Source organism: Echinops telfairi, unplaced genomic scaffold (assembly GCF_000313985.2).
Source record: "Echinops telfairi isolate 266 unplaced genomic scaffold, ASM31398v2 ScPeMD7_443;HRSCAF=831, whole genome shotgun sequence".
NCBI classification, from domain to species: domain Eukaryota; kingdom Metazoa; phylum Chordata; class Mammalia; order Afrosoricida; family Tenrecidae; genus Echinops; species Echinops telfairi.
Genome location: NW_022104341.1, coordinates 80,478,448 through 80,493,940, shown reverse-complemented (window position 1 = coordinate 80,493,940; position 15,493 = coordinate 80,478,448).

Sequence of the window (15,493 nt, the reverse complement as noted above, 5' to 3'; positions counted from 1 at the left end):
ACAAGTAGGGGACGTACCTCATGCTGCTAGCACAAGTGGATACCACAAGTGGGAAGCATTAGAGAAGAGAAATCTCTCTTCCTACAGTCTGAATTCAGAGTGGGACTCTTCACACCCTTTCCTATTTCTGCTTCTAGGGGCTGCCAACAATCCTTGATACTCCTGGGCTTTTAGATACAGCCATCTCTATCACCTGTCTTCCTCTCCCTTCTGTGTGCCTGTGGTCTACTGAGCTTTTTATAATTCAGAAGTGATTAGGTTTAGGACCCACGTTACTCTGGAATGAACATAACCAAAAAAACCCCCCAAATTTACTGCCATTGAGTTGATGCCGCCTCAGCAACCCGCTTGCGGGTTTCCAAGACTGTAACTGTTTACGGAAATAGAAAGCCCTGTCTTTCTCCCATAGTGAGGCTGGTGGTTTTAAACTGTTGACCTTGTGGATCACAGTCCAATGAATAACAACAACACCACCAGGACTGGCATGGACATAGCAAAAGAAACCTCCTATTTCCAAATAAGCTCATACTTGTCTTTATAAGTCTAGGGGTTAGGATTTCAACACAGATGTTCGGGAGACACAATTTAACCCATAACAGGGGAAAATCAAACATTTGCTATTGTTTTAACGTACCATCCTATAGCATCATCATCTCAGAGGACCAGAAGTAGGAGCTGGGAACATGCACCTCGAAGGAGGGGGTAACACATAAACCAGACTCTGATGGTTCAGCTGAGGAAGCTGGCATGGGGAAAGGTATGTGGGGTGGGAAGGGAGACAACGTATGCTATGGTGGGGCTGGGGAATTGGGTGTAGGTTTTCCCCTCATGACTCGGCCCACACCAACTGGGCTGCTTGGTACCCATGCTGCCTAGCCTCACCCCAGACAATTCTTCTCTGTGAGTAAGTCTTCCTCCTGGGGAGCCAGCAGCCTGGAGAATTCTCTGACCCTGGACTGGACTAGAGATTTGTCACTGCCCAGCCTTGGGACATTCCCTTCAGAGTGGAATGGATACATGGACACATGTAAGTACAAGGTCCACTCACACCAACAATACTGACACACAGTGCACACACACAGGGCAGATACACACTCATAGTCACGTGTACATATGACCATGCCCACCCCAGCACCGTCAATACCACTTCCAATCTCATCCTCCTATGCCTACCCTATCTCTGGCCACAGATGTATTCAGACAGATGTCATGGGTGCATCTGCTCCCCTACAGAAAGGCCCATTAAAACGGAATTGCAGACATGCATACTGATGAGCACACATACAGCTAGACACTCCTGATTTCATACACACAGACTTGTGCACCCACAGACCTTGAATGTTGAAATTATAGACGTACGGAAGCCTCTCTCATCCACACACAACACACAATCCACAGATATATCTGGAGTGTCCTGTGAGGCACCCCTTGTCAATGAGTCAATTCCGACTCGCAGCGATCCTGTAGGACAAAGTAGACCTGCTCCTGACGGCTGCCAAGGTCGTCCATCTTTTCAGAAGCAGGTCGTTGGTGAGTTTGATCCACTGACCTTACAGTCGGCCCCCCCACCTCCCAGGGCCTCGCCCACCGTGCCAACAGAGCTCCTGGATACTGGAGAGAAAGCAGTCAATAGAGAGGAAGTCCCAGAGAGAGCTTACTCGGGATAGAATCACGTGAAGGCATCCATTGCTGCTTAGTCCCTTCCTACAGGACAGAACTGCCCCACAGGGCTTGCCAGGCATCTGGCAGACAGCACGGTGGTCTCCGGTGGAGTGGCTGGTGAGCTCCTGGAGCAGCTGAGTGTGCAGGCACAGCGCTACCATGGCTCCTGCAACTAGACCTCGTGAGCGGAGATGGGAAAGGATTCCACCACGATAGACAACAGCCACTACACGCCCCCGCCCCCACCCCACCGCCATCAAGTTGGTGCTGACACAGTGTCCCTGCAGGGCAGCGGGGAGCTCCCGTGGGTCTTCAAGGCTGCAATCTTTGTGGAAGCAGACAGCCTGCTGCCTCTTTTTCCAAGGAGCAACTGGTGCATTCGAACTACCAGCCTTTTGGTGAGCAGCCAAGCACTTCCATCACCACCTGGATTCCTCCAATTATGATAAGGACTATGAATACACACACACAAACAAGCAAACAAACAGATGGGGGCTAAGAGCGAGTCAGAGCCGTGGAGCAGCATCTTGGGACAGGGTGGTCAGTCGGGCCCGCTCGGTCCTGGGCTGAATGCGCAGGCAGGGCCTGAGTCCATCCACCTGTGCTTTTCTAGCCCTGACAGCACCTGGTTGGAATCGGCTCACCGACGGTTGGGACGGCTGAGTGAGTGGGTGGGTGGACCAACAGGTGTGGGCTGTTGGGGAGGACAGCCCTGGAATACAGGTGGGCAAGGATTCCATCTCAGCCTGGACTGCCACGCAGGTGCGCACAGCCTGACTCTGCAGATGCTGAGGTGTCTGAGTACCAGCCCCGGGTCTGCTGTGAGACGTCGGACAAGTTCCTGAACCTTTCTGAACCAGTTTCCTCATCTTTATAATGGGGACTTACTGTAAGGACTAAACAATATCATGCATGCAAAATGTTTAGCTCAGTGCCTGATGTATACTAAATGCCAGCTACTACTGTCCGATGAATTGATCCTAACCTAAATTTAGAGCTAGCTTTGCTGGAGTTGTGGACTAAGGATTGACTTGGCACAACTGCTACAAGGTTGGCAGTTCACGCCCACCAGCTGCTCCTGGATGGAAAGGAAGGCTGCCTGCTTCTGTGAAGATTTACAGAAGGGGACCGTATATAGAGTCACTATGGGTTGGAACCGACTTGATGGCAGTGGGTTTGGTGTTTGGGTTTTAATGTTGCTGTGATTGGTGCCATTTCTCTGGGAAACACACAGGGGCCCTACCTGAGTCACTGTTGGCCCTGCTTCTCCTTTAGACGCATGCTCATCTCTGCCTGCTAAACTGGTCTTCAGTCTGCCTTTGGCCTTCATCCCCTGGTCCCTATCTCATCACCCTCACTTGCACACCCTACTAGCCTCTTTCTGAACTTCCCAGCCTCTCACTCACCGGTCCAGCCGCTGTACTGGCCTCCAGAGAAAACTCCAAGCCGTATAGTTCACAGCATGACTTACTAGGCTAAATCCTCCGGGCCGCAATACCAGCCAGGAGGTAAAGGGCCATCCATCAGGGCCTTTCAGATTCTAGCCTCAGACTCCACCCTCCGCTCCTGCTACTAGCAATATGCAACAGACCCCACAGTCACGTGGGCTTGGTACCAGGCCCCAAACATCTCAGGCATTCTCAGGCCTCCGGGCCTTTGCATATGCTGTTCTGTCTACTTGGGACAGTGTACTGACAATTCTTCCTAACTCTTCCTTTGAAACTGAGTTTGAGTCAGGAGGCTAGTCCCCAAGTGGCTCCAAGTGCTCCAGCCTGTCGCTACACTCTCCTTGGGGCTCCTGGGAAGCTGGGCCCATCCTCTTGGCAGCCCCATTCCTGCTGTGCTGCCCCATGTGGACGCCTTTAAGAGCATGAACCTGCCTTGCTCTCTTGAATGCCCTGACACCTGGCCAGGCCTGCCTCCCTCGGTTCTCAGGGGATTCTTTGAATGGCTGAGTGGATGCCTGACCCTTTGAGGCAGAAGCTGTCCTCTCAGTTTTACAGATGAGAAAACGCAGGTTCAAAAGAGTTTCTGCATCTGCTCAGACTTACGTAATCAGGCTGAGCCACTTTCACATCCTTTTCTGAATGCAGCTTTCTCTGCCTGGTGCTGTTGCTCCTCCTTGTTTTGCGTGGCTTAGTCTTTAGACTCAGTTTTGGTATCACTGCCTCTAAGAAGCCCTCCAGGCTCTTTCCTGTGGTCTCAGCCAAGACCTTCTCTCTCAGAACACTGCAGAGTAGACTACCCCCCCCAACCCCCCGTTGACTTTTTTTTTTTTAATCATTTTATTAGGGGCTCATACAACTCCTATCACAATTCATACACACATCAATTGTATAAAGCGCATTTGTACATTCATTGCCCTCATCATTCTCAAAACATTTTCTCTCCACTTAAGCCCCCGGGCATTAGGTCCTCATTTTTCCCCTCCCTCCCTGCTCCCTCCTCCCTCATGAGCCCTTGATAGTTTATAAATTGTTATTTTGTCATATCTTGCCCTGTCCGATGTCTCCCTTCACCCACTTTTCGGTTGTCTGTCCCCCAGGGAGGAGGTCACACACAGTTCCTTGTAATCGGTTCCCTCTTTCCTACCCACTCTCCCTCTACCTTCCCTGTTTCGCCGCTCACACCACTGGTCCTATAGGGATCATCCGCCCTGGATTCCCTGTATTTTCAGTTCCTATCTGCACCAGTGTACCTCCTCTGGTCTAGCCAGACTTGCAAGGTAGAATTCAAGTCATAATAGTGGGAGCGGGGAAGAAACATTTAGGAGCTAGAGGAAAGTTGTATTTTTTCTCATTGGATTGTGAACACAGGACTGAGCCTGTCAAATTTCAGAGACATTCTGACATTCATGGCTATTCAGGATAGGACCAGATGGCCTGAGAAGACTGTGAGGACAGGGGCGCTGGAGGCATGCAGATGGTGGATGGATGGGCCACTCTCTTTCCTGGAGGCTGCAGACAGCTTTCTGTCCCGGAAGGGGTGTAGTTATCTTTCTTGTAAGGCTCTTGCCAACTCTGAGATTCTATGAAGCTAAATCATAATTGAGAATCTAGTTTTTTGCTGGATACAACGGAGGTGAAAAGTGATTCAGTCTGGATCCTACACAGGACGGGGTAATGGACAATTCAGTGGCAAGTCCTGCGATGTGGTCGGACACTGGAGATACTAGCCCAACCAGTCGTCATGGTAACTCCACATGTGTCAGAGTATGTGCTTCGTGGGGTGTCAAATGATTGATTTTCAAGAGCTCACCAGGCCTTTCTTCAGTGGGGCCTCCGTGTGGACTCCAACTTCCAACCTTTCATGATGCCCAGGGGCTGTAGGGGATATGAATGCCCAGAGGAAGAAACCGTCTTGTACCATGACCACAAGTGTGTTTTTAGAAGCGAAGGATTGGATGTTCTGTTGTTGTTGTTGTTGGGTGCCATTCCAGTTGGTCCTGACCCATAGCGACTCTATGCACAACAGAAGGGAACACTGCCCATTCCTGCCCATCCTCACAATTGTTCCTGTGCCTGAGCCCATTGCTGCAGCCAAGTGTCCATCCAGCTAGCTGAGGGCCATCCTCTTTCTCACTGCCCCTCCACTTTACCAAGCATGATGTCCTTCTCCAGGGACCGGTCTCTCCTGACTATATACCTCAAGCATGTAAGATGAAATCTCGCCATCTTTGCCTCTAGGGTGCACTCTGGCCCATACATCTTCCAAGACAGAGCATTCTAGAGTGATGAGAATGTTTCCTATTTGTGCTGCCCAATACGCCAGGCCTTGAAATAGGGCGAGGGTGACTTATTCACGTTCACTGAACTGTCATGTATATATAACCACACACGGGACAAGTGGCTACTGTATCAGACAGCACGGAGGTTGCATAGCCCGCCAGCACAGATATCCCTATTGGAGGGCTTTGGTCTAGAGCAGTGGTTCTCTTTATGCCGCGACTCTTTAATACAGTTCCTCGTGTTGTGGTGACGCCCCCAACCATAAAATTATTTTCGTGGCTACTTCATCACTGTAATTTTGCTACTGTTACAAATTGGGTGACCTCTGTGAAAGGGTTGTTTGACACCCCCCCCAAGGGGTCACGACCCACAGGTTGAGAACCACTGATCTAAAGCGTCACTCCAGGCAGTTCCAGCACCCAAAGGCCCAGGAGAGAGAGGCCTCTGCCCCCAAGGCCCCTTCTTCCTTCTCTTGAGTCTGGGCTGCAGGGAGGGAAAGGTTCCGACTTCCTAATCGGCCTTGCCAGCTTGCTGTGTGACTCTGGGCAAGTTCCTGCCCCTCTCTGAGCTACAACGCCAATAAAATGAGGGGGTCAAGTTATAGGCTTTACAATAAATAAGGACTGCTGCCCCGGGTTCAGGTGTAGGATCCGGAGGCTCCTCCGTTGCCTTTGAAGAAAGGAAACGTTCCCTCCCGATTCCTCTCTGGCCTCTCCAGCCTCCACCACCCAGGCTTCAGCTCCCAGCGACCCCGAGAACTTTTGTATTTACCGCTTAGCACTTGCTGTACCGGTCCATGACCTTCTTTAGAAACTTTTTCTTTACGAGTTTATTTTGGCTTGTGCCGAGCATTCATAAAATTCCTAGGGAACTGGAGGTTTAAAAGTCGGGTTTGTAAAAGGAGGAGGTGGGAGGGGCTGGGGGCAGGACAAAGTGGGGAGAGGACAGCGGCCAGCTCTGGGAAGCTGGGAGAAAAGGCCGAGTTTTCTGCTCTCCCCTCAAGGATGGGCCTCCCAGGAGTCCTTCTACTGTTGGGTCCTGAAAGGGGAGAAGAAGTGAGAGAGACGGGAGAAGGGGTGAGGGGCGCGGGAGGAGTTGGAAAGACTGAAGGCACGGAGAGTGGAGATTTTCCCACTGGGCAAGTGGAGCTGGCTGGTGTCTGATAAGGGTTCCCTCTGGCTTTGTCTCCAGTTTTTCTTGTCATTCATCTCTCCTCTGGCCGGACTGCTCCTCAGCAGGTTGGAGGCGCTGGTGAACGGCTCAGAGAGCGCGGGGCATATGAAACGAATTAGGTCTCGGTTACAGCCACCCAGAGGCGGGTGATGGATGGGGGCCTGCGTTCACTGCAGAGCTAATTGGCAACACACAGAGACATCCAAGAAAGTGTATTATTTTGCCAGACTTCGGAGTCATTGGGCTTTTTTCCCTTTCTTTCTTTCTCTTTTTGTAGAACATTAGACACTCAGAGATAAAAAGCACAGTGAAAGTTTTAAATCTAATAAAAGCATTTGACTGTGGAGGAAAAATAACATACACAGAGAAGTTTGATTTGGATTCGGGTTTTATTAATGCGCTCTCATTGCAAAATGTTTCTAATTTAAAAACAATTCGGAGAGTGCTACATTAATAAACGGCTTGTCTCTTGGAAGGGACAGGGATTTTGAAATGGTGCGGTGGACACACACACACAGAGTGCTAGAAGTTATGAACCCAATATCTAATATACTCCACATTTGGGGCATATTTGGCTCATGCTTGGTTCATAACTAAGCTTGGAGGAAAAACACCTAAAGAAGTTTATCCAAGGTCTACTGTTCCAAGGCCCCGACAATAACACACACCCCTGACCTCGGTTTCCCCATTTGTGAAAGAAGCTGCTGGGTTGGAGGCTCTCTGAGGACTGCAGGCTCTCCCCAGGGATGCCCTGATCGAAGCAGTCCGTGGATGGAACAGCTAAGTGTTCCACTGTGAATCAAAAGATCAGCAACTGGGACTCGTGCACAGGCACCTTGGAGGAAAGTCCTGGCTGACTGCTTGGGTGAAGGGCACCGCCTTGAACCCCTGTGGGGTGCAGTTCCACTTAACAACACATGGGGGCCCCCTGAGTCCAAATGGACTCCAGGGCAACTTGTTTCTTTTTTTTAACCCTTATAGATGATTCTAAAGATTTCATAATCCTTGGGTCTGAACAATGGACTAAAGTTGAAATTGTGGAGAAATGGGAAGAGATGAGGCCCAATTGGGACCTGTCAGACCAGGGACAGCACCTGTGTCCAGTTGTTTGTAAAGAGTAACTAGTAGTCTGACAGATGCCAACTTGAAGTTGGCAAAATAGTCGGCCAGCTTCCATCTAGAACTGGGTGGGGAGTGTCATATTATTTTGAAAGGGTGACTTTCATGTTGCGGAAGTGACTGGTAAATGGACCGGTCCCTTGACTAATTCTGACAAGTCGTTTTTAGAATAACTGATCATTTTCAATTCACGGGCTTGCCTAGCTATGTCCCACTGTTTTTATCTCTTCTGGCACACAACTGGAGTTGTAACCCTGCCGAGGAGAGAGCGCTTGTCGGTGGCTTCAGCAGTTTAACCCCTAAAGCCTGGCAGGTGTGTATCTGTTTGGGGGAGTTCTCCCAGGAGAACCCTCACACTTATTCATCCACGGACCTCAGAAGGCTGGACCTACCTACATTTAAAGACCAGCACGGCCCCCCTCAAAGCAAGCAGCCGGAGTCTTTGTTCTGGGAGGGCGTCAGAGCATTAGGGTTTCTGATATGTGTGGATTTGGAAGAGGAAGGTGCTTCTTATCCCTGCCCTCCATCTCTCCCACCCCTCAACCGCCCTCTGGCCATCCCACCTCCCAGTCTGGGGTCCCTGATCTAGTGCTCCCCAGAGAAGGCCAACAATGGCCTGAAAAACCTCCAGAGGTCAAACACAAAAAGCCCTGGTTCCAACATGTTTGCTCTGTCCCTCACCCACTGCAGCTCTGCGCCAGCCCAGACGCGCCACGATTGCTTGTGCAGGAGAGCAAGCTCAGAAACTCTTGTCTCCTCCACAGCCGCTCAGGACCCCCTGTGGCTCTCCCACTCACCCATCCCCACATCGGAGCTGTCTCATTCGGACTTCCAGGACCCTGGAGAAAGGTCCCAACTTGCTAGCAGGCAAGTCCGAGTCTGGTTTCCCAGGGAGAAGAGTCAGTCCTGCTCTCCATCCAACTGCCCAACCTCCTGACCCCATGACCCTCGCCTCTTCCTCACATCCCTAGTACCTCGGCCAGCAGGGCTGGCAGTGACCACTGCCCCAGGCCGCTCCTCTCCACCTTCCCAGGGCCTGGATGGCCTTTGCGTAAACAGATAGCCCAGCGAGGTATGCGATCAATTAGCTTTGCTGAAAATACAATCATTTTGTTATTCCAAGCTGATGAGAAGGCCTCTTCGGCCTGCTCCCCCAGCCTCCACATGCCAATCAGCTCGTGTCACCATATAATTTTCCACATAAACACAACCTTTGTGCAACATCGACTCTTGTAAATAGATGTAATTCCCAAACCAAATAAGGCACTTGGAGGGGAAATGGATATTATGCATGCAAGAAGGAAAGCTGGCGATTTTTACACTTTCCAGGCAACAAAAGATTACCCCTAATTGCGAATGGAGGAGCCCTCCTCCCCGCTCCCTGCAGGGTGAGGGAGGCTGCTGGGAAGCAGGAGAGGCCAGCTTCCAGGAGGGGCTCCCCCTCCACCCCCACCCCCTTTGCACATGTGTGAGAGCAGGACCACCAGGAACTGCTTAACCAGGGATTTGTCCTGTTTAGGCAATGGAGAGAACGTGGTTGTTGTTGTTGATATCTTAAAGGAAATGCAAGTTACTTAATTACAAGGTTTGGGCTCTCTTGCCAGGAGAGACTCCCCTTATTCACCCCCACCCCCACCCCACCCCTCCCAAACACATCCTGTTACAGAATTGTCCCCGGATTTTCCTGGACAGGAAGGGCCTCAGTGGGTTGAGCGAGTTCTCTGAAAAGCGTTGCTGGGTCTCTCTCAATGTTCCGCTCATTTACGTGGCTCCCCAAATTAGACCTTGAAAGCAGCGGAAGTTCCTGGGCGGCCAGGGAGGGAGAACACCGCAGAACCCACTGTGTAATCCTGGCCAGGTTCTGGGCACCGGTGCCTCGGAAATGGAGGCTGAGGGGCCCTCTCCAGCAGCCTCTGCTCCCCCTGTGCCCCCTTTGGGATGGAAAGGGAAAGCCCCTCGGGTCCCGGGTCCCCCTTGGGGATCCCAGGCCAGCTGGGTGTGGGATGTTCCCAGGGTAGCTGGTGAAGAGGAAGAAATTGCAGCCTGATGGAGCTGTCTGCCCAGAATGTCTCCCTGGACCCCCACCGGCCCTGGTGACGCAGGCAGCCAGGCTCACCTTAGGAGCCAGTGGGCACTGGCCTGAACAGCAGCCCCATCAGTGGGTCACCCGGTGCATCCGGAAGGTGACTGGTTTACTGAAGACAGCGGTTTCTGACACATTAGCTCCGATTACCAGGTGAGCCCCGGCGTCTGGCCCCCAGAAGGCCGGGGCACTTCCATGGGACGCTTTGGGGCTCTTCTTAGAGTGAGGGGCTGTGAGGCAGGCTTGATCTGTGTGCAGAGAGCAAGCAGCACACCCCGCAGGCAGAAAGGAGCCAAGCGGAGGGATTGTGGGCACTCAGAGCTCCTTCCCAGCTCCAGTTCCAGCGCCAGGTCTGGGAGGGGGGTGGAGGGCTAGGTGGCCCCGTAACACTTCAGCTACAAAAGATTTCTCTTTCTGACTCTCGCCCCCAGCCCTCCCCACTGTCCAAAAAACTCGGCCTTAAGAACCCTCATCCCTGAGCGTCCATCCGACCCGGCACCCGAAGCCCATCTGAAACTCATTAGCTGCTTGGAATGATTGTCAGGGGAGCCCTTGATGGAAAACAAGAAAGGGCGAGGGATACTTTTAAAGGACAGCATTCGGGATCCAAACGCTGGCAGATGTTTGGAAACCTGGCTGCTGAGGAGGGGCCTCCTGGAGGCCTGGGGGCCACCTCGGCAGCCTGACCCTGGGCTCGGTCCCCACCTCCCCACGCCTTTGTCTCTCTGGGAGTGCCCTACCACCAGCCACCCCCACCCCCCATCTCGGTTGTCCAGGGACGAAAGACCACGGGCAACCTCGGACATGCTACAACCTGACTCTGAGGACAGCTGTGATGGTCCCTTGATTCTTTGCTACTGTGTCTTAATTCCTATACTTTGTGGATGAAGTGACTTTAAATACAATATTTTTTGTAATGAGATCACAAAATATTGGAAATGTGAGTGTGATGAGAGTGAGCCCACATCACAGAACCAAGAATTAAAAACTCCTAAAAATACAGAAGATAATAAAATATAGAATAAAAAAAAAGTGCTTTGTAGGGTCTTAGAGACCCAGAAAAGTCGAAATCTTTTCAAATGTTTGGAAAAGTGATTTATGGAATTACAGAAATGATTTTGACCTTAGTAGCATAAACCATGGGAATTAGGGAATTTGGGTTGAGGGAACCGGGATTCTAGAAAAGTAACGATGAAGGTACGCTGTTAGACACAGGAGAACAAATGCACAGAAGTAAAGGATTGTGTTCTCTTAGAATCTTACCACTTGAGCATTGTGGAATGTTCGGATATTAAATTAAGGAAACGTTGAATGATACCATCTTAGAATCACAGAATATTAGCATCCTGGAATGGTAGAATCAGAGCAGCAGAGACTCTTACAATCATAGCCGTTTATAATTATAGACTCATTGGATTATAGGCTTTTAGAATCACAGAACATTCGAATCAGCGAGCATCTGTTTTGTTAGAGAAGTATAGGATCTATGAATTACAGAATTTTGGAATTATAGGCTTTTAGACTTAGAGATTTAGCCTTGGAGAATTTCAGAGGCAAAAGGAATTTAGAGGTCATTCGGCCCCAGCCTGTCCCAGCCTTTCTTCACCTGAGCTCATTTTGTTTTCTTTCTTTCTTTTGCTAACTCGCTCAGATGCGTGTGTGCATACACACAACCCCTTGAAGTCCTGGGCTAATACTGTGTAGACAACAGAGTCTAATGTTACTATTCCCTACAGCTGCCCAGACTGAAGGAGGGAGCAAGGGAAAAACAGGAAGACTCAGGATGACTGCAATAATTGGATCGAGGGAAACAACAATGGAGGGTGCCTCAGACGGGGCAGCGTTTCCTTCTATTGTGCACATGAATCTCAATGGGAACCTAAAACCCTCCTCCCAGGACTCCTCTCTTCCTCGGGTCCCCTCTCTACTACTTCTTACCAGCCCTCCGTTTTCCGGGCGACAGTTTTCTTTGCACAAATTATCCAGCGTTTTCGTCTGTCTTGCCTTCCCCCATGCAGGACAAGATGACTTTGATGGTTCACTTAGTGATGGAATGAAGTGTTTGCTTCTTTGGGGTGGAGGGGCTTGGGGAGCAAGAGGAACAGGGCAGGCAGCGAATTGTGTGTGTCTGCCTGCGTCCTGCGTGTAGCCGTGTGTCTGTGTGTCTATCCGGTCTCCCAGAACAGCAGCAAACAGGTCCAGAGGGGAACTCAGCACCCGTTCCTTCTGGGAAGGAGGCTGGGGCCCTGGCAGAGGACACAGCAGGGTGGCCCAGCCCGTCTAGGTGAGAGGAGATTGGAAAGTAGAAACCATTTCATGCTTATTTATTTTATGATCCTCACGGGCTGGGGTTTACACACATCGGACAACATGTGGATTAGATAATTTGCTGGGAATGAACAGCCTCTGATGGTTATCAGTCTTGGGGGGTGATTATGGCTGAGTGGAGGAGGATGGGGCCGTGATGAGCTGCGATGTTATCCCTGTCCTTATCAAGGCTCGGGGAGGGAGGCAGTCATAAATCCCCAGAGGGGGACAGCGGAGTGGAGAGAGGACGATGGCAGCAGCTCGAGAGTAACACTCAGGATTCAATTACAACATTTAGGAATAAAGCAAAAGCAAAACAAAACCAGCTTCAGCTTCAGCCCCGGTCCTTTAGAAAACACGGACGTCGGAGAGAATGCGTCTCTCAGCTCCGCAGGAGATGCACGAGCCCGCGTGGAACAAGGGACACGCCGCGGCTCCCGCGTTTTAGTCCAGCGCCGTGGAGCGGCTGTCTAATCGGGGGCCGCCCTCCGAGGCTCAGCGCTCAGCGCGCACACACATCTCCCGCCTAACACGCCCCCCGAGACTCACTCTGCTGCGAGGGGAGGGCGTGGGGTCAGCAACGTGGAGGGATCGCGGCGATTGTCCCCGCCAGAGAAACATCAGAGCCAATCATTTCGCCCATCCCCACTCTGCTGGAGACCCGGTTTCGTTTCGGAGCCGTGCGGCTCCGCAGTCGGCCCCATGGCAGTGCCCAACTGGCTCTGGAAGATCCCTTCGCTGCAGCTGAGACAGTTCCCAAACCCAGCAAGGTCTCCTGCGTGCCGGTGGGGGGTGGGGGTGGGGGTAGCAGTCGACCACAGCAGACAGCAGTTACTCCAGGTGCCCGAGGCGCTGTGTTTCTAGGTAAGGTAGGACTTCTCTCGGGGGCGCCCCATGGTGCCCACCCGCAAATAGGAAATTGGATTAAATAATCGAAATGTGGGAGCAAAAAATATTAGAAACAGGAAAAGAACAATTTGCCCTTGTTTTTCTCTTTGCGAGTTGAATTTCAAGCGAAGCCAGTGTTCCTATGTATTGTTGAGGCAGCTCCACCAGGGTGCTGTTTTTATGGGGTCAGCCTTTTTTTTTTTATTTCTGAGGCTAAACAACAAAACTGTGACCCCAAACTTCCTAGACTGTTGGCTGCAGCTATTGTACACGTCTCCAGTTGCGCGCCACATTGTGCTCACACACGTGACAAGCGCCTCTGTCGCCTCCATTCTGAAGTCAGTCAGGAGAGACGGGCAGGGTGAGGGAACAGGATTGGATGGGATGGCAAACTAGCCGCCCAGGGCCCTCAGTTTCCCCATCGATGAAATGGGGAGGAGGTAGAGGCAGGGAGAACTCAGCATGCTATCTTTCTGCTCCAAAAAGTCAGCTTTGCTGAGGCCCCAGGCCTAATTCTAAAGAAGGCAGGTGGGTACCCTGTGCCTAGTTCCCGGGCAGCCCCTCAGGGGCCACCCCTACTCATCCCGGAGAGGGCAGGGGTGGAGCTAAGGAAAAAGCAAGCCTCTTAACAAAGGGGACAATGGTAAATCCCCAGTTTGTGGACAAGTCCCTTTCACTATGAATATGAAAGACCAGGGAGGTGGGGGTGGATGGGGTGGAGGGGTGAATAGGGGCAAAAGGGTGAGGACCCTCTCGCTATGACCCCATTGAAAGGCTGCTGAACTGTCAGCAATGAGAGGAAATGAGTTAAAGAAACAAGTGAGGGGGCCGTGCAGGGGGCTTAGCTCAGGGAGGCCCACCTGACCAATTCCCCAATGCACCAACACAGACCAGGGACAGGGCCTGAGGCCCCGCCAACATGGGCAGCCCATGGCTAGGAGCACCGTCCCGCAGACCGAACCTCAGTGGAGCCTTTCTACCTCCTTGGTTGGAAGCCCAGTTGTGCACCTATGACAGTACTGTTCATCTTCTTACTTCAGTCTGGGGTGGGAGTTATGCCTGAAACCTCTGAGATTGGATCTTTCTGGAAAGGCCAGTGTTGGCAGGGCGCTAGGGGAGGTGGTATTGGCTGGCTTGACTATAGGCCCCAGCTGGTTGGGCCCTTCAGGTCGAAAATCCTGTCAGAACTGTCCCAAACCAGTCACTGTGGAACCACAGCCGGTCACTGAAGACAAACAGCCAGTCAGTGCAGTCCGACAATTGGTCAGTTTAGACAAACAGTGGGTCAGTCCAACCCAAACAGTCAGTTCAATTAAAATAACAGTGGGGGGCGGGGGCAGAAGACAGAAAAACAATAATATCAGTTCAGTTTTGTTTCTTTTCAAGGAACCATACAACGTCCTATGCTACATGGAAACACCAGTCAGTCTACTGATGCGAGGGCCAGGTCTTGCCCTGTGGTGAATCACTGGAGTGGAAACAGGAAAACGGTGAGATCGGTAGTTAGAAACATCTGAAAAGTGGTCCCATGGTCTCGTCTGGCAAGATCTGGCCATGGTTTCTCACCAGGTCTCTCTGAGGGAGAGACCTGGTGAGAAACTGAGACATTCCTGAGGGTGTCTGCCAGTGGAAAGGGGTAGGGTGGGGTGGGGTGGGGAGGTCTGGGATGGTCTGGTCCTAAAGGGACTACGAGGCAACCTGTGGATGTTTTCCCAAGACCTCACATTCCCAGGCCCCCTTGTTTTGTTCCTTGAATCTCCCAATCACCAATCAGCCCTCGGTCAGCAAACAGCACTTGTCAGGCACGCCACTGGTGTAGCGAAGGGCACCTTCTCTCCGGGGAAAAGTGAGGACAGGGAGGAAGGATCAAACTGCAGTGAGAGGACCAGGGAGCTAAGAAGGGGAAAACGATAGCAGAATAAGAAGAAGGGCTCGATACACGGAACACCCGAGGGACATGCTGCACAGTGTGTTTTGTGCCCGTAAACTCAAGCCGTCTCATCGCTTCCCATTTTAAAGTTGGAAAACCACAGATCACAGCCACCGTGGAGCTGGGAAAGTGCCTGGGTCTCCTGCCCCAGGTCTCGTGCTGTGGGATCTTGGAATCATGATATGGTTAGAATTGGTGGGAAGGGAGAGACTTCAGGATGATGAGCTCTCACCTTCATCACAGGGGGATGGAAAGGAAGCATAGGCAGAAGAGTTCAGGGGTCTTACTAAGGTGCCCCAGTACTTCAGGAGACTCTCCCTTTCTCTCTGAGCTTAATGGTTCTCAGAAGTAGAAAGTTCTTCCTCGGATCTAACCAGGTTCTTTCATGCTGTAAGGTCAGCCTGAGTGTTCCTCCTTGTGGCCAGGATGTAGAGGTGAGAGTGCCAGGTATGCTGAGCCTGGGAGTAGGGGGCTGGCAACCCCTCTTCCCTCGAGGTAGCAGAGGGTTTGCATGGTGGAGCAGAGCCCAGAGGGCCCCTCTCTGTGTTTGGTGAATAAACATCTGAGTCAAGTTTCTGGCCTGTCACTCTGCAGCCTTTCAGC